Source organism: Myotis daubentonii, chromosome 3, assembly GCF_963259705.1.
Source record: "Myotis daubentonii chromosome 3, mMyoDau2.1, whole genome shotgun sequence".
Lineage (NCBI taxonomy): Eukaryota > Metazoa > Chordata > Mammalia > Chiroptera > Vespertilionidae > Myotis > Myotis daubentonii.
Window position 1 is genome coordinate 101,689,862 of NC_081842.1, and position 25,781 is coordinate 101,715,642.

Here is a 25,781-nt window from a genome sequence, read left to right on the forward strand (position 1 = left end):
CAAAATTTATAATTTGACATTTTGGGTATAGGAGATAGATAAGCTTTAGTTATGATAACCATAAAATTTGTTTGACAAATCTGGACATTTCTTGGAGTAAAATGGACCTGAAGAATAAACTAGGACTTTCTTTAGACAACTTATATGTCAAATAGGTACTCTTCTGGTTTCAATAGTGAGAAACATACCATGAGTTGCCATGAAGTTGGTAGGCTTTGGTCTCCAGGAGATACTGTGTCTGTCTTTTGCACAGTGAGAGGGATTGTGGTCCCCTTTCGGTACATTGTGATTGTTACGAAAGTGACATTTGCTGAAATGAGCCAGGACCTGCTACTATAAAAGGTGCCCTAAGGATGAATATGAAACAAATTGCTGCATTTGGCTAAGAACCAGAGGGAAGATGGAGATCAGGAGAAAGTTTCTTTCCCTAATTCCTCATCTACATCTTACCACACATTCTGCCCAGCAGTTGCTCATGAAGAACTCAGGCTGTTGTCTTTTGTTCTGAAACCTCATGTGACTCATGGCGTTTTAAGTGAGCTTTAACACAAAGCGCCTCACACAGTGCCATTCCGCACCTGCCTTAATCCATTATGTGGCTCCCTCTTAAGACATTTAGACTTCATCCCCACTTCCCACTGTAAATTATTTTAATAAAAGAAAAAAGTGAGCATTGTTGAAAATTACTGCCTTCTGGGACATCTTAAGATGCTAATGGTGTTCAGGTGAAATGGAGATCCTGGTAGGAGAGATGAGTCCTTCTTACTTTATTGGCATTACATTTCAGTATTTACTATTTTTTTTCAACATGGCATTAAGAGTTTGCATAACATTCCAGTTTACTATGTTTTTATAGAAAATTGAAATAATGCTAACACAAATTAAAATAATTAATTTAATTATGAACATGTTACGCCTTCCTCTTGATGCCAATATAGAACCATCACTCTTTCATCAGCTTCTTTATTTAAAGTATCTTTACCAAAAAGAAAGACAGATTGCAAATAAATGTTTGATGTTGGAAAATGCCAAATATTTTTCTTTTGCTTTAACACCTCAGCTAAGCATCAATATTTAAAATATATTAATAGTTATATGCCAAATCTCATTCATGTACTGTCCATGAATAGATTCAGTATTTTAGTACAAAGACTTTAAATATCAAGTTCAATTGAGCTCTGATATCATGGTTCTGTAGATATTTATACTGCAGGATAAAGTTGTTCATCTAAAAAGCACAGTCTGTCCCAAGCAGATGCATGTCATAAAGAAAAATAAAGAAAAATCCCATGAATTTTCTTCTTTTAATTTTCTGCTAGTGTAATGCATAAATGTATGTTACTGTAGTAATCGGCTAAACTAATAAAATAGGGGATAATTTTGTAATTATCCTAGTTGCAATACTACTCATTTTTGTTACTTAGTAATGGCTAACCTTATGCTTTCTTTAAACCATGTGTTATGTTTAACATCTCTGCAATCTTGGGAAAATTGCCTACTGCAAGGAGTTATTCTCTCACTTTTGCTGCCAATCTAGCCTGTTAAGAGGAAAAATAAGATTATATATGTGACACTCCTATGAAAACTGAAAGTGTTAGAGGAGAGTAGATTTTTAAGGTTGAGAAGATAAATATTTATAATTATTAGTAGTAAAATCTTGTGACTTGGATTAAGAATGGCTTCTTTAGTTGGAAGCCATCTTCTAGATCAGGGCAAGCTTTTTGTGAGTGTGTGCCAAAACCAGCAAAATCTCTGACTCAAAATTCTTCTGCATGCCAACCCTAATTTTTTGAGAACATGTTACGCCTACTTGATATCTCTTAAGGTGTATGTATGTGAAGAACCTTGAAGCAATAATAAAATTCATTTGAGCGACAAAAACACAGTATATAATGATGAAAAATACAATTATTTTTTAATGTATACATGTACACTGATAGTCCGACAGAAAACTTTATGACTCCGTTTGATATTATCAGTGGGACTTTTGCTGCTGCATCACTGATGACAGAGATTTTACATCAGGTTTATATTTCGTGACCTTCAGAGATATGCACGAGCTACTACTTTCATCTGTCAGGCTACCCCTATTACAAGACTTAACAAAATTCATCACTGAGAACAAAGATTCACAAGTGTATGTGGATGAAACAAAAACACTGGTCGGATCTAGGAAGGCAGGGAGAGTTAAGGCAGAGGCATAGAAATTGCTCTTCCCCTCTCTCGTCAATCCATGCCTATTGTCTTTAAGATAACTTGTTATGTAAAATCATTTACTTATCTAAGATGCACCTACACTGAATTTATCTGAAAAATAAAAAAGTCGATATTAAGAAAAAATTGTAAATGGAAGATTATAAGAGAGGGTTTTGTGTGCCAGCAAAAGTTACTGGCCTGCCATGTTTGGCACGCGTGCCAGGGGTTGCCCACCCCTGTTCTAGATCTTTATTCTCAAGTTGTGTGAAATTTGAAAATGTCTTAGATAAAAACTGCTGCCTAACTTGTCACCCAGTTTTCTTCCAATGCACAGAACAAGAAGCCTTTCAACAAATGATTGCGTGCACCATCTGTCCTTTTTGTGTTGCATAGTAAATTTTCCACTAAAAATGCCCTTTGCTTCCTACATCACAACACAAGAAATTTTCTGTCTTTCTTGGTCCCATAAAAAAACTTAATTTAGTCTTTCATATAAGTTGTTGAAGGCTAGAGTTGCATAAAAGGTAGTTACACATAAACTCTAATTTAACTTAAAATTCACAAAATCTGTCATTCTATCAACAAAGAATTGCAAGTATTTCTGTGGTAGAATTTCAACCACTTTTTGATGTCCTTTTTTTGCTATTTGCAACTTCAACTATGTGTGTAACACAATTGCAAACTCTAAATGTTATATTATAAGTCTTTTAAATTAATATGATATGTAAACATATACACATTTTATATCAGTTTGGATATAAATACATATAGGTTCCTCTAAACTTTTAAAAGCTAAACGTCGCAGAAAGATGTATTTTATATATGTAGCCATTTATAAAATGGTCAACATGCAAATATAAGTCTGGAAATTACCACAAAACAGTTAAGAAAAATAATTATGCAGTGCTATTTTTTATCATAATCTAATGTAAATATGTGATGTATACCCCAGCTAGGCATCAATATTTAAAATATATTAATATAGTTTTATGCCAAATCTCATTCATATATTGCCCATGAATAGATTCAGGAAAGGAATCCCAAGAACAGACTATAAAAGATAAACCAAACAACTTATATCCTTACAGGCATTGCTCATGGACATGGGCAATAGGGTAGTGAAGACATGGGGGTGAGGGTGGGTAGGGCCTGGGAGGATAGGGGTAAAGGGGGGGAGAAAATATCTGTAATACTATCAACAATAAAAAGGTTATTAAAAAAAGATTTAGAGGCTATGAGTACACAGAAAACACAATGTATAAGGGCACAGATTGATATCAGCTCAAGTTATTCAGTACTTACTATGTGCCAGTTGCCCTTATACACTTCATTTAAATGGAAACTAGTTACTCTTACCGATGGAAGAAACTGGAGATTTGAGAAGTTTTACTTTCCTAAATAATACTACCTAATTTTTTTTAGGAATTTAGGCATTTGTTTATTTTCTTATTTTACTTACATAAAATAACTCTCACACTTTTAATAAATCACATCCTCAGGCAGAAGCACCATGATTCATGACCTCAGAGCAAAATCAAAGATACCCAGTATGCCCTAGCCGGTTTTGCTCAGTGGATAGAGCATCGGCCTGTGGACTAAACTGAAAGGTCCCGGGTTCCATTCTGGTCAAGAGCACATGCCTAAGTTGTGGGCTTGATCCCCAGTGGGGGGCGTGCAGGACCAGGCAGATCAATGATTCTCTCATCATTGATGTTTCCATCTCTTTCTCCTCTCCCTTCCTCTATGATTACAAAAAATACTATTTTTTTTAAAAAAAAGGATACCCGGTATCAGCAAAATGCTTTGTATGCAGTAGGTTATCAATAAATGTTCATTGAATTAATTAAAATTAATCTGAATATAACTGATCCTGGCAAATGTTTGTAAATTTTACTTTATCAAGTTTTTTATTAATTGATTGATTGCTTGATTTGAGAGAGAGAGAAAAACATCAATTTGTTTTTCCACTTATTTCCTGGTTGATTTTTGTATGTGCCCTAAATGGAGACCGAACTCGCTACGTTGGTGTATCAGGACAACATTCTAACCAACTGACTACCCGCCCATGGCTTATTTGATCAAGTTTTGTTGTGAATGAACCAAAGAAGACTTGTATATTAAAAAGTTGTTTTTCTTGCAAGAATTTATATATAAAATATTATGTAATAAATCACATTTTAGTATACTAGAAACCATAGTTACAATTTTCCTTTAAACATGATTTCAACCTTAATGATATGGCAAAATATTTTATTCTGCAAGTATAATATAGTTTATATTTATAATTGCTAAGACATGTCACTTCCTAGAATTATGGGGAATAATTCCTATGCACAAAGGCTTTACCTTAGAGTGAATAAATGTTAGCCATCATCCTAATTTATGCCTCCCGAGAGAGTGGTTCTTTGCCCCTAAGAAGATATTAAATAAAATCTAGTCTTGATGAATTCAGGTTCCTTGTTTGGCAAGAATTGTACTGCTACTAATTAATTAAAATAGAAATGAAAGAGTCCTGGATTTAAAAAACAAACAAAACAACAACGACAAAAACACTTTCTAATGGAACAACTGAGCTATGAATCAATCTAAAACTATTTTCTTAGAAGAGAACTGGTGATGTCCTAATACCAAGTCAGTGGGCTCTAGTGCTGAAAAGGAGGCCAATGGGAACAACACCGCATTCGTAAAATTTCAATAGAGAAACAGTATCTGCACAAATGCCCTCTGGGATTCCTTCAGGAATTTCTCTATCTTTGTTTTTCATTATGCTAAATTCATTTCTCCCCAATTGTAACCCCCCCCCTTGCTTTCTCTTATACTTCCCCTGAACATATATTTTCTGTGTTCTTTTACAGAGTCCACCTAATAAGTTGGGACTCTATTCCAAGTATCCCCAAGATTTAGGATGCATTTGGGCTAACATTTTGAACTAATTTTATCCTTTACGAAAAGCTCATGAAACCAAAAGTCCAAGGTGTGCCATATCTGTTTTATTCCCTGCATGATGTTCATATCAATTTTTACATTGCCAATTTCTCAAAACTATAATTTCAACAATCTAGATATCTATACTTATAACATGACAGCTGTAGTTAAGTTCATTCCAACATTCTTTTCCAGCAAGGGATGACATACATTCTTAGGAATTGACAATGGGAAGTGACTTCAGTATCCTCCTTCAGCATCTTTATAAGACAAAGTTAACTATAAATATAAAACTGTGTTGTATTTTTTAAATTATTTGGAACATACAGTCAAGGTGAATATACATATGTGCTCAATATAGTAAATGAGATATGTTTAGGAATGGAAGCAAAACATTTGCAATTTATTCCATATGACTTTCAACCTAATAGGGCCAACTTACTATGTTCAGTGACCTTGGGAAATCAGGCTGTTTAGAGGTCATGAATGTTAACTTGAAGCCTCTAGGACAGTGACAAGAAATTTGCAGTGATGCCAAGAGGAGTCATTCCTCCAGATGAGTGGGTAAATCCCCTTCATCAATGAAGGAGGGTTGTTCATTTTGACCCTTTGCTCTGATTTGGGGACAAAGGGACAGACAGAGCTAACATTGCTACATTTATAGAGCAGGCAGTATGTTCGGGTCCTGTCATTTTCTTTCCAAAACACCCCACTGGTTCTCATCATAATTATAAAATCCAAATTCCTTTTCATTGTCTCCCTGTTTGATCTGACCTAGAGCCTCTCTCCTCTGGACTCAGTCCCAGGCATGATAGAATTCTAATTTGATATTTTATTAATTTTTGAAGACAGTTTTATAGAATTTTTTTCAAATGAACAGGTAGCTACTGATGTCCAACTCAAATAAACTTTCGAAGCATTTTCTAGAGTCTGAAATATCAATGAAAAATTACAACAGATATAATGGACATAAGGGAAATGAATAATCAGTTAACAAAAACAAAAATGTAAAAACTAAATAGCAAGTGTGCCAATTTTTAATAAACAACTCAAACGAAAAACTAATATATTCATTGAGAAATTACTGTAATACAGAGTCAAAGATTAAAATGTTGAAAATAAATTTTCTTCTTTTGTGCCAACCCTTAAAAAAATATTCATAAATTTTTCTCAAATACAAAAGCTCTGCAATCAGCATTCTTATACACTCTTATTTTCCAAAACAATATAGATATGATGAATAATTTCTTTAAATATTATCCATAAATAGAAATCAGAAAAACCATATGAAATTAGCTTGTATGTTTTTGTGAAGAATTTCCTGGACCTGATATTCTGCACAAAGCAGAAAGGACTATTCTCCTGATGTTCCACGATTTTCTTTGCTGTTCAAAAAATTTACAAAGATGCAAGACAGCTTTATGTTAGACACAAGTAGGAGATGTTTTCAGGGCAGTAACAAATCTGTGATTAGCATCTGGGTAAGAAGCAAATTGCCTTCTGTTCAGTGAAAAGAAAACAGTAAACCGTAATATTCTGGGAATCAAGTATCTCACTTCCTGAATTAAACTGCTCTTCTTTCTTCTTCCAAGCTAACAGAAATACCATACTGTGTGCCCTAACTTCCGAAGTCAAGGGTGAAAGACAAAATGAGCACACCTAAAAGTCTGGACAGCTGAACATCATCAGCTTGATGTGGAAGCAAATGAGTTTGGTAGCTTTCTCAAAAGCTTGGTAGATTTCTGAGATAAATGCACCTGGAAACATTATTTTATATGCTCATAAGTAAGAACACACAAAAAAAGTTTAATTTTTTTACCGCAGGCCTCCAATGTGATTTTAGGTGTGTCATCCTATCTAATAATAGACAAACATGGTAATTGACCATACCTTTGCTATGCCTCCCATTGTCTAATCAGCACGATATGCAATTAACCGCCCACAAAGATGGCGGCTAATTTGCATACTGCAGGCAGGGAGGGACAGCGCGCTGCCAGAAGCCCCAGAAGCCGGGCTGCCTTGCCGCCCAGGACCAGATCCGGTCATGGGCAGCAAGGTAAGCCGGCCCCAGAAGTCCCAGAAGCCGCCTGATATGACAGTAAATCTATCAGTAAGCACTCTGAAAGTCAGTGGCATAAATGCACCAATTAAAGGACAGATTATGAGGGTGAATCAAAAACAAAACCCACTTTAAATATATAAACACATATAGATTAAAAGTAATGAATTAAGCTACAGCTTGTTTTGCTCAGTGGATAGAGCATTAGTCCGTGGACTGAAGGATCCCAGGTTTGAGTCCAGTCACGGGCATGTACCTCAGTTGCTGGCTTGATCCCCAGTCCCTATCAGAGCATGTGCAGGAGGCAACCAATTAATGTGTCTCTCCCTTTCCCTTCACTCTCTCTAAAATTCAATGGAAAAATATCCTTGGGTGAAGAGTAACACAAAAAAAGTAAATGGATTAAGTAACATAAAAGAGATTATAAGAAAAATATATTCCAAATTTTGTTAGTTGTATATGGTTATGTTTAAATTATTAACACCTAAGAAATTGGGTGAAGGGTACATATAATATGCTGTAGTATTTTATAGTTTGTTTTACATGTATGAGATTATTTCAAATTAAAATATTAAAAAATTAAAAATTAATAAAATATTAATTGAAATGTGTATGCATTACATAAAAAATCTCCTAATTGCTTCTAGCATAATTTATTAAATTGTGCTAAAATTTACAAGGGTTCAATTAAAAAATATCTTAATTCTAAATGATACCATAGAAAATATATAATAGGGCAGTTATAAGCACTTAATCTGAAAATAAAAATTTAAAGAAGTGAATTTAAAGAAGGGATTAGCCAAAGAAAATATATGCACAACCCATGGACACAGGCAACAGTATGGTGATGGCCAGAGAGAAGTGGGGGGCAAGAGAGCTGGGTAGAGGGGCAAAAGGGGGGAAATAGGGACATCCTATATAATAATAATTAAAGGCTAATATGCACATTGACTGAATGGCAGAATGACTGGTTGCTATGATGCACACTGGCCACCAGAGGGCAGACGCTCAATGCAGGAGCTGCCCCCTGGTGGTCTGTGCACTTCCATATGGGAAGTGCCACTCAGCCAGAAGCTGGCTCATGGCTGGCCAGTGCAGAGGTGGTGGCAGGAGCCTCTCCCACCTCTGTGGCAGCACTAAGAATGTGGAACTAACTGTTTGGATCTGATCCCTTGGGGGCCTAAGCCTTTAGTCAGACATCCCCCGAGGGCTCCCTGGCTGCCAGAAGGATGTCTGACTGCAAGCTTAGGCCTGCTCCCCTGGGGAGTGAGCCTAAGTCGACAGGTGGACATCCCCCAAGGGGCCCTGGACTGTGAATGGGCACAGGCTGGGCTGAGGGATCCCCCCTCCCAAGTGCACATATTTTTGTGCACTGGGCCTCTAGTCTTAGATATAAAATCAGAAATTTAAAATCTAAAGAAATGCTTGAAATGTTTATGTTCAGGTTATTTGGGGGTATTTTGGTTCTCCAACTGCCTGTTGTATCTTCCCTCAAGAATGAATCTGAATTGCAAGACATTTCACAAAGTCTGGTTATTTTTTTCACACTAAGTGCAATATTGTGCATGCTAAGTAGCTGGCGATAGTAGGGTCAGTACCCAGTCTTTGCAGTTGACCTCAAACTGTACCATAAGAAGTCAGTCACCTCACCCACATAGCTGTCAATTCCTGTAAAAAGTACAATTCTTTATTAAAAAGAAAGTACAGTTTAGACCAGTATGAATGGAAACTAGTCACAACCAGAAGTGTAATTAGTAGCAGTTTTAAAAGTTATTGATGCATTGCCATATCTTTTTAATTTGCCCTAATTTCCTTTATTGATTATTTTAAACCATTCTTAGAAATTAAAATGATCAATATGATTATTTGCACAGATTTCTTAAAAGAACACTTTTATTATATAGGCATTATACATATTTATTTTACTATCTTTTTCTTGAGATAAATTACTTCAAAAATTTAAGTATGAAACACAGCTCCTATTTGAAGCAAACATTTTCATTTTTAGTTACTTTTAAGATGTTCTCATTTATCTATAATACCATACATTTGTATTAATTCCCTCTACTTACCTCTTAATGTCAGAGTCAGTAATATGCTTAGAAATGGCACCATTTACCTCTGGCTTTCTTTTTTAGCTATTTAATTATCAGACTCATGAAAATATACATTTAAGATTATCTCTGTGGAAATACCTGTTTTTCATTCATCTTAAAATATAATGAAGTGTAATTTCAGTATGATTTGGATAAGCAGTTATTTTGAGGCAAACCATTTGCTAAAACAAATTATGGAGTTATATTTTTATTGATTTCAGTGAGGAAAAAAGAGAGATAGATAGATAGATGATAGATAGATAGATAGATAGATAGATAGATAGATAGATAGATAGATAATGAGAGAGAATCATTGATTGGTTGCTTCCTACACAACCCACACTGCAGATCGAGCCTGCAATCTGGGTATGTGCCCTGGCTGAGAATTGTACCGAGACCTCCTGATTCATAGGTCAACACTCAATAACTGAGCTATGCCAGCCAGGCAAAAATCAATTTTATAAGAATAATTTTTAAAAGAAAAATGGCAATCCCTGAAAAATGAAAGAAGTTCCTTCTACAGAATTTTTTAAAAAATCTTCAATAATCTTTATATATAAAACCCTAATATGCAAATAGACTGAACAACGGAACAACTGAAAAACTGGTTGCTATGACATGCGCTGACTACGAGGGGGCGCGCAGGCAACATGGCAGGCATTGGCAGCAGGCGGTAGAGCATGGAACATGGTGGGCATTGGCTGCAGCTGGATGGTGGAACAGGTGAGCAAGGGTGCCAGAACAAGATGGGCACCAGTCTCTGTCATCGGGGCAAGCCTCTGATGGTTACTGAAAATTCTTTGCTCCTCTGCGCTGTGGTCCCGCCCAGTGCTTGCACCTGCTGCTGGTGCCAGCCCCAATTGCTCTGCACTGTCAGCACGTGGGAGCAGTGGCAGTGGCGGTGGTGGCGGAGGCAGCAGGAGCAGAGCTGCCAGCAGAAAGGGGACCGGGGCCTGCAGTGGGAGGGGCTGGGGCCATGGCAAGAGGGGCTAGCGGGCACGTAGTATGGGCCGAGACCTACCCCTGTGCCCACTGCAGCCTCGCAGCCCACAGTTCCTTTCAAGGTGCATGAATTCATGCACTGGACACCTAGGACAATTAATAACAATACATGAAAAGAATATATTTAATAACAATAAATACAATAACAAATCAATTCAGATAAAAATGCGAAAATCATTATCTATGGTTTTTGACACACTTCATGTACTAGAATAATTATCTGAATAATGTCAATTATCAAAACACCTCATTACCTGCTCCCTTTTCCCTTAAAATGGGTAATTTCCAGCATTCATATAATGCATATACGTGGTGTGTCTTAAACTGAGCATTAACAATTTTTGTGCTCTTTTTCTAAAGATTTTATGTCTTTTATTCAAAATCACTGTGACAATTGTGGAAAAGTTTTTTTTTTTTCCATTGAAATATTTAATTTCTGATATAAGTTTTAATAAAGGATAGTATATTTTAGATAACACAAAAATACATTTTAGGAAGCTTTTTCCAGTATCAGAACAACCAATGGAGTAGTAATAATGATAAGTCTAAGTTAAAATAGAATTATCATTCAATAAGTACCTACTACATTTCAAGCACCAATCTAGATTCAATATCCACCCCTTAAGGTATGGGCTACAATATGCATTTTAAAGTGTGAAAATTCAGACTTTTAAAAGTAGGTAACTTGTTAAAAATCATGCAGTTAATGCATTATCAACCTAGAATTTGAACTTGAACCTTGTTTTATCTGCAGAGAAAAAAAAACAAAAGGATGGTGAGTGATTGGGGGAAGATAACAATATTTAAAAAAAAAATTACTCCTGAAATGACAAATACTAGATGACCACATTTTATGACTCTATTGATCCCCAGATAAGCCACAGTCGCTTTCATTTACTGAGTGAAAAGTATGTGAGTTCTCATTCATCATCAATATAACTTTGCAAAATGTTTATTTCCACATTACAAATGAGGAAATTAATGCTAAAGATAATGAGAAACATGTCACTGCATTCAGGTGACACAGCTGTAACTGGAAGGTCTGGAATTTGAACCAACATTTAGCTGTCCAAAATTCCTCATTTAAAAGCACTCACCCTATCCACTCTTCAAATAATAACTTTTAATAAAATTACTACAAAGTTGAATATAACCAGAAATGCAATTTAAAATACTCAAGATATATGTTCATTGCAGTGGTCAAGACATGCAGACAACCAAAGTGTCCTGCAAGATAGGACTGGATAAAGAAGATGTGGTACATATACAAGATGAAATACTCCTCAGCCATAATAAAAGATGAAATAGTGCCGTTTACAACAACATGGATGGACTTTGAGAATATTATGCTAAGTGAAATAAGTCAGTCAGAAGAAGCTAAGAGTCATATGATTTTACTCATATGAGGGATATAAAACTGAAACTCATGGACACAAAGAGCAGTGTGGTGGTTGGCAGCGTGAAGGGGATGAGGGAGTGGAGGGGGCCCCATATATGGTGACTAAAGATGGTTCGATTTGGGGTAGCAGACACACAGTGCAATATATGCATTGTGTACATAGAAATCAACAACTGAAACCTATATGATCCTATTAACCAATGTCACCCCAATAAATTTAATAAAAATATAAAAATACTCAAGAACACTGAAGATAACAATACTAAAAACACAAACAAACAACAATAAAAAAACACAAACAAACAAAACCACTAAATGACAAATACTAAATGACCACATTTTACTCCAGTATTGATCTGTAAAAATGTAGAAGGCTAGATTTTTTCCTACAGGAGATGATTTCCTATGATCTTTTCATCTACATCCCCCTCATTTATCACTCATGACATTTCCTTCTGTAATGCTGCTTTCCCCATAACACAGCACAGGCTCAAATCACTTTAGTTGAAGCCTTATATCTGTTCTCAAGAGGTGAACAATATTAACCTAGGAGTCAAATATTACAATTGTCTTTTCTATATAAGTTTACTAAAAGAATTAAATGCTATCTTTTATTTCAAATAATTGCTAAAAATAAAATTATAGATATGAACATTTTTCATTTGCTGCTTTATACTGTCCCCAAAAAGAAGAGGATGCAAAGCATAATGATTGCCTACACTCATTCCTTTCTAAGGAGTGAAATCTCAACTCTAAGTTTAAGTTAACTTAAAAACCTGAAATACTTTGACTTTTCCGTATTCTAACCATTTCTGGATTTATCAATTATCACTAAGGTAAATCTCAGGCATGTGCCTTATGTTCCAACCTTGGCATACATACATGAGACCACTCCTGAAACATGCGTCCTTTTATCCAGTGGATAACTGAGAACTCATTTATGAATATGTAACCTTCTCCTGGTAACTCTTCAATGCATTGTCTACAGTCTCCTTTCCTTCAGAAATCTGGCTTGATCATCCCTCCGAGCAAGAGAATATCTATTTGCCTCTAATCTACCAAGGATCTCTGGATCAAATCCCATGTTTCTTGTGCTCCTAAAATAAGAAGGGCAAATATTCTTGAGGATTTTGAATGTGTCAGAGACATATTTTTACATATGGTTTAACCCCATTTGTCTTTTTTTATTTTAACTCTTTGTCTTCAAAACAATGATGATAATGAATCTTAGAGAGTAACAGTTTGCCTAAGGCATACAGTTAGAAAGCAGAGGATGTGGGATTTGCACCCATGCCATTCGTCTTCAGAACCTGTTTGATTGAACACTACCTTCTACTACCTGCAAGGAGTTTCTCTGTGTAGGATCTGGTGGCATAGTGACATTCATGGCTAAGATCAATAAAAGGCTAGTTGTAAAACTTTAAGCAATAAAACAAAAAAAAAAAACAAAAAAAAAACAAAAAAAGACTTAGAATTCCATAAATAAATAAATAAATAAATAAATAAATAAATAAATAAATAAAAGGCTAGAGAAATGTAGTCGATGCTGAAAAAAAAAATGTTCTAAGCCAACTCCAATTAAAGTCTGACTCAGAAGAAAACTTAGAAAATGCTATACTAGTATGTAACAGCTTAAAAATGGGAAAGCTGAGGCAAAGCTAATAAATCACTTGCATCATTCAATATTACAATAAATCTTAAGGCCCAGCTTTGATTTTTCCCTCCATGGCACTGTAGTGTTTGGTGATCTCTTGTCTCAAAAGTAGAACAAGCTATGCCTTAATCTTTTTATCCCTAAACTTTAATTGCTAGACTTATTGTGTGCTGACTGACTGAAGTCTAAATTGAGTTAAAAATATTTGTATTGTTTGTGCATTCTTCTAAGCAGTGGTATTTTTTTACTTAATGTCTTTATGACTGAGGTGAACATTATTCTAATTGGTGTTCATTTCAGTAACTGTGAACTCTACCAAGTGACAAATATGCATACTAGCGTAATGACCTATTTAAGTCATTTATCTGTTAAACATTGATCCCTAGTACCTTGGATCTCCAATGTCCCATGCCCTTTGAACTGAAATGATAATAAATTCACAAGAAGATAACCAGATTATTTATATTATACTTACCAAGAATCAGTTAAATTTTAATACATCTCAATTAATTTTTTTAATGTATCTTTATTGTTGAAAGTATTACAGATGTCCCTTTTCCCCCATTCATCCCCTCCACCCTCCTCTTTTCCTCTCCCCAGGCTCTATACATACAATTTATAAAAAAATTATCTTCTAACCTTTATAATACATATCACAGTATTTTCTGAACAGCCAATACTGCCTAATGAGATCATTGTGTATATTAACCTCCTGAAAAATATTATCTATAATTTCTCCTGTTTCATGTTATCTATTTTTTATACCAAGTTCCACATATATATTTTTTTTTAAAATTTGAAAACCATTGCCATTAAGCATATGCTTATTTTTATTAGAACACAAACTACATCATCATGGCTCATGGAGGTCTTCTTCTCTCACCTTAGAAAATTGTAATCTGCAAGATTTTACTAGATCAACCTTTTAGTATAATCCCTAACAACTATTTTGTAGCTACTTACTTTTTAAATGTATACTTATTGTGATAACAGCTGGAGTATAAAAAATCTGGAATTCAGTTTTTGTAAGCAACACATTTTTTGAGCAGATGGCTTGAAAGGCAAAGATAATTTTTAAGAGAGAGAACATATCCTAAATATTTATATATTTCATCATGTTATATTTGAAAAAAACATATTTGGAAAGGAGAGTAGATACTTATAACAACATTAATTTCCATCAGCATGCAGCACCCATACACACTAGCACAAAATTAGATAAATACTTATTAGTTATTATACAGGTGACACAAATTCAAAGATGTGTTAAAGAAAATATAAAGTGAAATAATGAGTGAAGACTGCATAGGAAGAATGCATAATAAAGAGTAAGGAAATTTGGGTTAGCAGAACAACAAGAAGTAAAACAGGCATTTTACACAAGTTGAGAAATAAGCCCTCCGAGCTCAGGCCAGCGTGCACACTCTGAGAAACAGGGAGAGTCCATTGAAAAGTCCAAAGTACCAAGCACATGCATGGAGGTCCTTGATTTCCTGATCCAGGAAGACAAACAGAATGGCAGTGCTTTAATTTTATCAATCTAAAATTGGCATATGGATCAAATTGAATGGTGAGAGGCAGGCATTAGGAAGGTGTGCAGGATACAGGCATGGACACTCGGACCTGGCTTAGTCAGGACCTTGGCTAAGGCTTTGGCACTGAGGTCAAAGAAGTGTTTTCAAACGTCTTTGTTTTTCATCAGATACATATTTAAGGTATCATTATATATTGAAGAACTTCCATGTTATCACAATAATCAAGAATGTCTAGAGATGACCTTTGATAGATAAGAAATTTATAAATAAAACAAGCTGCCAAATATTCCTGATTTTACACTTTATTGTTCAAACTATGCAAACACTTACTGAGGATATTGAAGAAATCACGCAACAGAAGAATTAACAACTGTGCTAAAAATTAACTGCAATGCATATTAGAAATACACATTTCGAACATTATTTAAAACAAATGCTTGTATTGATCAAGCCTCATTATGTGATGTTCTACATTAAAGCTTAGGGAAACTCTGTTACCATGGGAAATGGTGGACAAAATAGATGACATAATCTTATATAATAAAAACCTAATATGCTAAGTGTCGGACTGTTCGACCGTTTGACCAGTCACTGTGATGCATACTGAACACGAGGAGGCAGGTGCTCTGGCTGGTAGGTTAGTTTGCTGCTGGGGTCCAGCCAATAGGAACTGGGCAGAATGGGCCGGACACGCCCTGGAGCCTTCCCACGGTCGCTGCCTGGCCTCAATCATGCACCAGTGAGGTCCCTTGGCCTGGCCTGCACCCTCTCCAATCTGGAACCCCCCCGAGGGATGTTGGAGAGCCGGTTTCAGCCTGATCCCCACAAGCCAGGCCGAGGGACCCCACCAATGCACAAATCTGTGCACCGGATCTCTAATTAGATCATAATTTCTTTAACAGTTTTACTTGTATAATTTCTTGTTTAAAGCAAAAATAATCTTTATTCCTTGAAAACACTTTTGTTAAAATGTATCAATAAGATTGAACACTCCAGAACACATTTATTTTTAAGCAACACAGTGAGCATAGGACATCAGCTAAAACAGAATATACCTGTAAACAAATATCTTAGGGGAAGTTTATATGTGATAACTTATATAATTTCTTAAATGAGCCTGAAGGGAGAGTGAAAAAATAGTGACGAGGGGATTGCAGAACTGGCTTAAAATACTAATAAACAAGAAATTTGTCAAGGACCATGTGGTATGTGAAACAATGATGGAACACACATAACAGAACAGAATATTCTGCATGCAAGGAGGGAAAGGTACTATATTAAGAAAAATTTCACAGTACATAATGTCAGATATTGTGTAAGATTATAGCTGAATTATTACAAATGGTTTAAAATATTACACATTATGGTTTGTTAAAGATATATAGAAGGTCCTAAATCAGTGGATTTATAATGATATGTCGTAGTCACTAAGATCTATTTAAAATAGGTTAGAAAGTCTCCAGAGTGCTGAGATTTTTAAAATTACAAAAGTAAAATAAGACAAAATCAAAAGTGGAATTTGAATAAAGGGGTCCAGTTTGAAAAAAGCTGCTCCAGTAACAACTCCTGATTAATGATGGTGTGGGTCCCTTGTCTCACCTAGGTCAGGTTCACAGGCAAACAACTTGTGCAGTTGCAGGGCTCTGAGCTTAGAAAAATCCTACACTTGGTTTAATTTTTCTTGCTGTTGCTAGCTTGATATTTTTAAAAAAATGGCTCCATATTTTCATGTAGCTGCTCCTGTGTATTCAGTTATTATAACAAAAAGTAATTGGCAAATAAAGTAACTATCATTGCAAACAAAGCAACATGCACTCAAATGTCACCTTGGTAGAGTGAGTTTGGAAGCAATTTAACAAGAAAAGTAGAAAGTAGGAAGAAGAAATTAGCTAGTAAATCAACAACAACAAGGAACCCTGCATGTTTGTTTCATCTCATCGCCATGGTATAAATCAGTATAGCAAGCCAAAGGTTTAGAGGCCTACATTTTCACACAACGTCCTGACTACCACCATTGCTAATGACAAGAAGCCCTACAGGAAGCAAGGTAGTGTGGTTAACAAGCAAGCGAAAACTCTGACCTAGAATTTTTAATATTAGAAGGATTTAGAGACTCATGTTATGAATTTATTACCTGCCATCATAAATCTTTTCTTTTATAACCATAGTGACAGGCAATGCACAAGAAAATGGATACCTATTTTATTCTATGATTTAGTTTAAAGTATAAATAAAACTCCTACTTCAACCTCCATAGTGATATTCCAACCCAATTGTTCCTCAAACTGAAAATAATTCAATTACTTACATCGATGTTAGCGATGGATCACAAAAATACTAATCTATTTTACAATATTTTACAGGGGAAAAAACACTATTTAGTTAGTTAACCTCAATTGGAACTAAATAGAGCATTAACACACCCCCACTCAATCCAGCCTCATGTAAAACATGAACTACTTTTATAAGACAATTCTTTATAAATATCTTCCTCAGAAGCTTTGTCATTCTAAAAAACTTCCCAGGGGTTCCAGAGCCAGAGTCCAACAAATACACAGACAAACTTGAAAACATACTGACACAGAAAGTAGAAGGGTGGTTGTCAGGATCTGCGGGGAGAGGGCCATGGGGAGTCATTGCTTAATATGTATAGAAATTCAGTTTGCAAGATAGAGTTCTGGAGATGGATGGTGGTGATGCTTATACAACAATATGAGTGTACGACTGAACTGTACATTTAAAAATGGTTGACACAGTAAATTTTGTGAATTTCATTTTACCTAAAATATTTTTTAATAGCCTGATATTAGAGAGTTTTGCAAAGTTACCATTTCTATCTCCACTTATCATTGCCTGTACTAGGCTGTTTGGCCAGACTGAAGCAGAAAAGAACCATAATAGAGTGAGTAGGGAAGTTTGACATATGAGCAGAAAGAGTCTCACAGAATTTACTATTGACACATTATAGGAAACATTTCCATGATTTGTTACATAAAAATAATTTTCAGATCAGTATCTACATTTTCTAATTAATGTATATGAAAATAAAAACAGTGCATGTTTGTATATGTATTTTATACAATTGAAATAAAGATCTCCAAAGAAACATGCAGATATTAACAGAAATTAGAAATTTTTGTTCAGAATGATGTTTACTTAAATACATCAATATTATTCTGATGTTTCAAGCTTGTATCATGTTTGTAAAATACACCAATGCAATATATAAAATAAGTCATTAAAGCTAAAATCACTGTAGACAAATTCTAATTTGTTAGAATAGCAGTATCTTAAAATAATAAGACAGGCTGAAGTCAGATTGCTTGGGTTGGAATCCCAGGTCTACCACTTACCAGCAGTGCAAAATGGCCAGTTAACTTCTCTCTGCCTCATAAATTTATTGTGAGTCAAATGTGTAAATGCATGTACAATATAGTACACACATGAACAAAAGAGCTTATAGCATATAGCATGCAGAAAAATATTAGCTTTATCATTATTATTATTATCTTCCTGAACTCTATACAATAAAATGAATTGTGTTCGACCTTAGGTAAATGACTAAAGTATAAACATATAATTGTGTATGCTACAATTTTTTTTTAAACTAGTGGCCCAGTGCATAAAATTTGTGCATGAGGGGGGGGGTGGTCCCTCAGCCCAGCCTGCACTCTATCCAATCAGGGACCCCTTGGGGGATGTCCGACTGCCGGAAGTTGGACATCCCCTCACAATCTGGGACTGCTGGATCCTAACTGCTCACCTGCCTTCCTGCCTCTGCTTGCCTGCCTGATTGCCTCTAACCGCTCTGCCTGCCTGCCTGATCACCCCTAACCTCTCTGCCTGCCTGCCTGATTGCCCCTAACTGCCTCTGCCTCTGCCTGCCTGATCGCCCCTAACTGCCCTTCCTTGCTGGCCTAATCTTGCCTCCAACTGCCCTCCCCTGCCAGCCTGATTGCCCCTAACTGCCTCTGCCTGGGCTCCCCACCACAATGGCTCTGTCCAGAAGGAAGTCAGACATCCGGAAGATGGCTGGTGGACCCGGTCTAATTAACATATTACCCTTTTATTAGTATAGATCAGCCGTGGGCAAACTACGGCCTGCGGGCCAGATCCGGCCTGTTTGAAATGAGTAAAACTAAAAAAAAAAAAAAAAAAAAAAAAAAAAAAAAAGACCGTACCCTTTTATGTAATGATGTTTACTTTGAATTTATATTAGTTCACACAAACACTCCATCCATGCTTTTGTTCCGGCCCTCCGGTCCACTTTAAGAACCCATTGTGGCCCTCGAGTCAAAAAGTTTGCCCACCCCTGGTATAGATAGATAGATTATATAGGATAGGATTGCTTAAATGGGGGGGGGGGGGTCTTTTTCAGCAGGAGAGATGCTCTTGACAGACAAAAATATGTAATCCCTATATCTGGACTGATAGCCAGCCATATGCATTATACTGCCAAACCAGTCATTAAAAAATAGAACTGCTTTCTTACACCTTACACCAAACAGCTGTTGCCCTTTAAACCCACTCCTCAGCCCCCACCTTAGGTTCTGCCTTCACAGTTCACCCAGATTAGGTTCTGATTGGTTGGTTTCTATGCCAGTCAGCGTCAAAAGCTCCACCTTCTAGGCAGCCAATGGCTCCTTGCAGTTCACCCAGATTTGATTCTGATTGGTCGGTTTCTATGCCAGTCAGCATCTTTAGGCCTATCTCGGAGCCTAATCAGAGAGGTGGGGCTAATCAACAGCCACCCCAGGCTGCTGGCGAGTGGGCTGAAGTGCTGATCTCTTGAAGAGACAGAGGCAGAGAGAAGCAGGGGCTGATCTGAAGCCTCGAGGCTGCGGATCAGCCCCTGCTTCTCTCTCTCTCGGGGCCTTGCCAGCAGCCGCAGTAGCCGCTGATCAGCCCCGCCTGCCTCTCTCTCTCCCCAAGATGTCAACTGTTCAGCCCGCTCCCTAATTCTTGCCCACCAGAGCCTGCTGTGTGCCCAGCCTCGCATTAGTTCGAGCCTTCAGTCGTTTTGGATGTTACAGACCCTGGGTTTTTATATGTTAAGATGCTATGCTTTCCTCATAGTACTGACTATTCAAATGCTCTCATCTTTTCTATCTAATGTTACATATTGATGTAACTTGAGATCCTATTCTAATAATTTTTCTAATCAAGCTTCTAAAAACTCAAATAAAGAAGTGTCACTGTAGGTTTCATGCAATTAGTAAAAATAAAATCAACATGATGGGTGTTTCACTCTTATTATACTGCTTATTAAAAAAACCTAAAGTGAAAGAGAAATCAACTCAATAGTTGGTTTGATAGCGCCTTTCAAGCACTGAGTTTTTGAATGTGCGTATGTGGCTGCTTAGCAATGCACTCTGTTTTTAGTTGATCCATAAACCGTGGAAGGAAAGATCATATCTATCCAATATTGTATAATGTTTGCAGTAGCCTTACCAAAATAGGAGTTAATCAGAGTCACCATACCAGTGATCAAAGAATCAGGCATAGTTATTGTGTCTAATTAGAGTAGCCACACCAAAAATAAGACAAAAGAAACTGACTATAGGAGAATTGTTAATAAGTAATTAAGTATCTGTGTTTTATAAACTTTTGGCAAATAAGTTTGAATGGTTTTCATATTATGTCATTGAATCTCACTAGGTGCTCATAAAGAATTGAGATAAACTATTTAATGAATAATTTAGCAGACTTCAAGATGTCTACTATTGTGATGATTAGAATTTAGTTGATTTCAAAGTTGTATTTGGGAAATCTAGGAAGTGCAGTAGTGAGACTGATCAGGGTTTCAGTGGGCAAGAAAACATCTAATAATAAATTGTTTTAGGTGGTCTTCATTGCTATCTTATTCTATGACAACTTGTATAAGTTTATTATAAATTTACTGCAAAGCTAAAGCATATTTTTATCTATTTTGGGATGCTTTTACACATTTAGTTGTGCCAATCTATAATGTGTAGTTTCTTTCAGAAAATGTATTTTAATACACTGCCAACCAGTAAAAATTACCATCTGGTTATGTTAAAAGCAGTTCTCCTGTCTTTTTCATTTAATTTCACCCCAATCCACTCAGGATCAGATTCTTCACAAAGTTTTGACTCAAGGTCAAAGTAAAGTAAAATATTGCACTTTATTTTCTAAGTAAAAAGAGCTGAGTTGTGTATACACTACACTACTGTACACTTAAGCTTTCTTGTTAAATTAAAAATTGGAGTCTAAAACATCCAAGACAACCTTTTCCTGACTACTGATGACAAACTGATTTCGTTTGACTCATTGCATTTTTATTGCATTAGGAATGTTCTGCATACAGCCTTCCTCACATCATTGGCTCTAGTCAAGGAGCTGATTTTAAGCTGGAAAACATTTCAATCAAATTGCAGCTTAAATTAAACTCATTCTATCATTTCCAGAGCAAACACCGAATACCACTTCTGAAGGTCGTAAGATCTGCTTTTCTTTCTTAATCTTAAATTCTGACGACTTCCATAAGGACATTAAAATGCTCTTAAGCTGATTGGGTTTCCTGGCAAGGTTGAAAGGTGAGTAGCAGACAAGTTCCCAATCAAGTATCAAAAGTGCAATCAAACTTTTACCTTCATCCTAGAAAAAAGCAACACCAGTGACTTATGCAAAACACAAGGTGTGTTTGACATTTCAGAGGTTAAGATAACAAAATCTTGGTATCTGTATTCTAGTACTCAAAGACTGGAATGTTAGGAATTTAAAAAAATAAACATTTTATGTGATGCATTTTTACAGTATTTTAAAATATTAATAATAAAATTTTATAATTTATATAAAATGTAGTCCAAGCCTATTACACATAATAGGCACCCAATACCTACAGTCTGATAAATTGTAATTTGTGAATAATAACAATAAAAATGGTGTGTTGAGTACACACTATGAAACTAGCACTGTATTTTAAGATTTGTATCCTATTTTAATATTTACAATAACTCTATGATGTATATATTGGATGTCATATGTAGATATTATTCCCTTTTTACAGATGGGGAAATTAAGAAACTAAAGCATTAAATTATTTATTCCAAGTTCAATTGTATGATTCCTTGCCCTGGCTTTTTACTCCAATGAAATCTTTCTGAAATTTGCTGAAAAGCACATAGGCCCTTTCCTTCAATGGACTTACATCCACTGAAAATAATGCTGCATTATAACATATAACCTGTTCATTACATTCTGATATTCAAATTGAAAAGTATGGCTAATATTTGAGTTAGTTTAATGTTATATCAGAGTATCAATCATCATGTTTCTATTACCCAAAGTAATATATCATTTGAATATTTTATGTGTTGAACATAGTTGTAAATAATATGTATAATAAAAGTATGAATATGTATTTAATATATTTTCATATCAGTGACTATCCTAAATATAGGTTTATAATTTTCTATCTCATCAGTAATGTGTGTCCCTACACTTTAGAGCCTACCTTTCTTAAAACAGTGAGAGAGGTAGAAAGGGAGCACTTGTTGAGAGGAAATCAAGAAGAACCAATACAAATCCCTATATGGCACTGGGATGCCTTCTTTTCTTACATCGGAAATGTACATAGTCAGCCACATCCAGTTTGGGTTTAAGTACATAGCTACGCTTTGAGCCTTCCAGTTATCACTGTAATCGTGCTCTGTACAATGCAGATCACCGTTAGGTGCAGCCCAGCTTTGTTTAACTTTGAATAGAGTTATGTTCATCATATTTCATGTGAATATAAACCACTACTTCTTCACGACCTTGAGATCAATGCTTGGAATATGCTAAACAAATATGTAGAAAATATGTGATGAAACTCTTTGTCATTCACTTTTATTTGTTGCGCCATGGTGATTGTAAGCTCAACAGTAAGTATGACATTGCATACTGAGTGGGGGGAAAACTTGAAGTAACACTTTGCTCCTACTAAAAATCAAATTAAAACATGTTCATGAAAGCATGCAAAAAAAGGTTAATGAAATAAATAGTAACTGATGGATCTGGACACTCTAACAGTAATTACATATTTTCACTTTTCAAGGAGGGACATGGTTCTGGAAGCAGAAAAGAGAGGGAAAGGCTATGTTCCACATACTCCTGAGTGTATACATTCTAGGATTCTGAGATTTCATTTCACAACAGAAATGTAAGTCTTTCCTTTGTAAAATCATAAGTCCATAATGACAAATTCTTTTTCCCTATGTCATTAGGAAATTTGGGGAAAGAAAATTTCAATGGATACTACTTTTAATCTGGCTATTAGTAACATAAAAATATCTACTGTAACTGCTAGACAAGTTTATAAAACTTTAAAAACTTATCACAGTCATTTATTGTTTTAAATTTTACTATTAATATAATTTAGTATTGAGAGCATTTTCTAAGGTTCCCATGAATGTTTTTAAGAAATAGAATTACTTAGAAAACAATTTGAGAAATAAAACTATGCAACTCAAATTAGGATTATATGACATACATTCCAAATATTGGATTAAGGTTATCAACACCAATCTATAAAATTTCTACTTTAGACAATTAGAAATTCAGTGAAAAGTAATGTATAGCTTTCAAAAATTAAGAAGCAAAATGTATGTTAGTTGTCATAATTTTAATTTTAAGATGTTAGGGATTACAAAACAGAGTGGATATATAGAAGTTGAGATAGAAAAGAAACATGGGAAGTACCCACTTTCTTTTGGATGCCCAACAGATAAGGCTTTTTACACATATTATGTCCTTGGTCTTCATCAATAACTCTAAAGATCATATATTAGAAGAGAATTTCAACAAGTTCCCATTAGATTACAGGATACAGGAGCTTGTCCTCAGAACTATTCTCCACTTATAGTCACTTACTGGATGAATTTATTCAATCTCATGGGTTTCAACAACCTCTATATGCTGCCTATCCCTACTCTTGAATCATATTTTCTCTTGTCTGTTCAAGGATCTTGTTCCAGCATTTCTCCTGCTTTTCCTGTGAATAATTAGCATACAATTAAATCTGGGAATCCATTATCATACATAGGTATAGGTATATCTATATCTGTGTGTGTGTTTCACTCATCCCTTTATCCCTTTCCAGCCACTGCCCTCATTTCTCCTATCTTTAGATTATTATTTGGGAAGTTTCATCTTTTCACAGCTCCATTCCATGTGCTATTGTTCATTTGAACCCATTTTTCCAGTCTGCCTTAATTTTTCTATTCCATTGAAACCTCTTTTATTAATGTCATTAAATATAACTACACTGCTAAATCAGGTGTCACTCCCAAGTCCTCATATTACTAGATTTATCAACAAATGACCTGATCAGTTAATCGTGTTCTCTCCCTTGAAATATTATCTGAATATCACCTATTTGCTTCCTCTTTGGCCATTTCTTTTCATTAGCCTCAGCTAAAACTACTATTGCTGATTTTGTATATAGCCTTATGAACTGTTTTTATGTGTTACATCAGTATTTTTTAAATATTGGAACATATCACATAATATTGTGTTACTTGCTGTGCTTTAAAATTCCTTTACATTTGGTCATCTTTCCACAATGTTGGTACTAACATAGTACCTCTAAACTGACAAATTCAATGAGAAAATATTAAAGCAACCATGATAATTGGTTCATAGCTTTCAGAGGCTTTCGGGTTTATATGAGAACTTCTCGTTGCTTACCAAAAATATAATAAATAAGAAAGAGTGGAAATAGTCACTTATATGTGATTTTTTTTTAAAAAAAATGTATTTTCTCTACCTTATGATATTTCTAATAAAATTTTATTCTCTCTAGCCTACTTTATTATAAAACTCCAGTTTACAATACGGTATATATAACACATATAACATACAAAATATGTGTTAATCTACTTTATATTGTCAGTAAGGTTTTGGTTTCACAATAGGCTGTTAACAGTTAAGTTTTTGTTAAGTAACAAGTTATACATGGGTTTCAACTGGAGGGGGGTGTTGAAGGTTTATGCCTCTAACTCCTCTGTTGTTCAAGGGTCAGCTGTATAACATGATCCATCTTTGTCACTCTTTATCTTTTTTATATCTTTGAACAGAGTCCAAAGTAACAGCTGAAGTGTATATATCAATTTAACAACTTCACTATGTCAAATGTATTCACCATGCATATTTATGGATCCTAGTTAAATTGCAACTAGCATACCTCTACACATTTCTTTTTTACACATTTCTTTAGATATATTTACTTTATTAAATTTTAAGTAACCTTCAAAATGTCTCTAAGTGGTACAAGGAACCATATAGAGGCTTGCTAATGATAGAAAAACATTTTTAAGTATTTTCAAAAGGGAGAATTTTCTATTCTGAGTTAGAAAAAGTTTGGTTCTCCATCTAATTAGCTGAAAACCAGCTACAAATATGCAGCTTAACACTTCTACATGCAATGACAATCTTTCATTAACTATTCACTGAGTGATTTGAGCTCATTAGTTCTCACAAGCACAGGCTATCTCAGTTCATCGGGTAGCTGTTTAACTCATGTTTGAAGCTCTATTCTGAGCTGCGGTACAGCTGTATCATCAGAACCTAAATGTCTTTTATGTTGCTGGGCAGTGTTGTAAGACAGTGATGTCAGGCAAGAATTAGTTTTATTAATTTTTGATCCATTGTTTATTAACTTGTTTTTAAATGAATATTTATAACATATCATACATTTGTAGGCACAGAAATAATTAGCAATTCTTTATGAGCACATGAAGTTATTTAATGCAATATTCTATAAAGAGAGCAGGAATCATTTTTATGGGATGACAACTTTAAGCATTTTGCTTAACATATAACATAAGTTCACATGCAACCAACTAAAAATAAAATACACCATACAGCTAATAAGACTTTGATTAGTCCATTCTATGGGGTGGAGGAATACTTT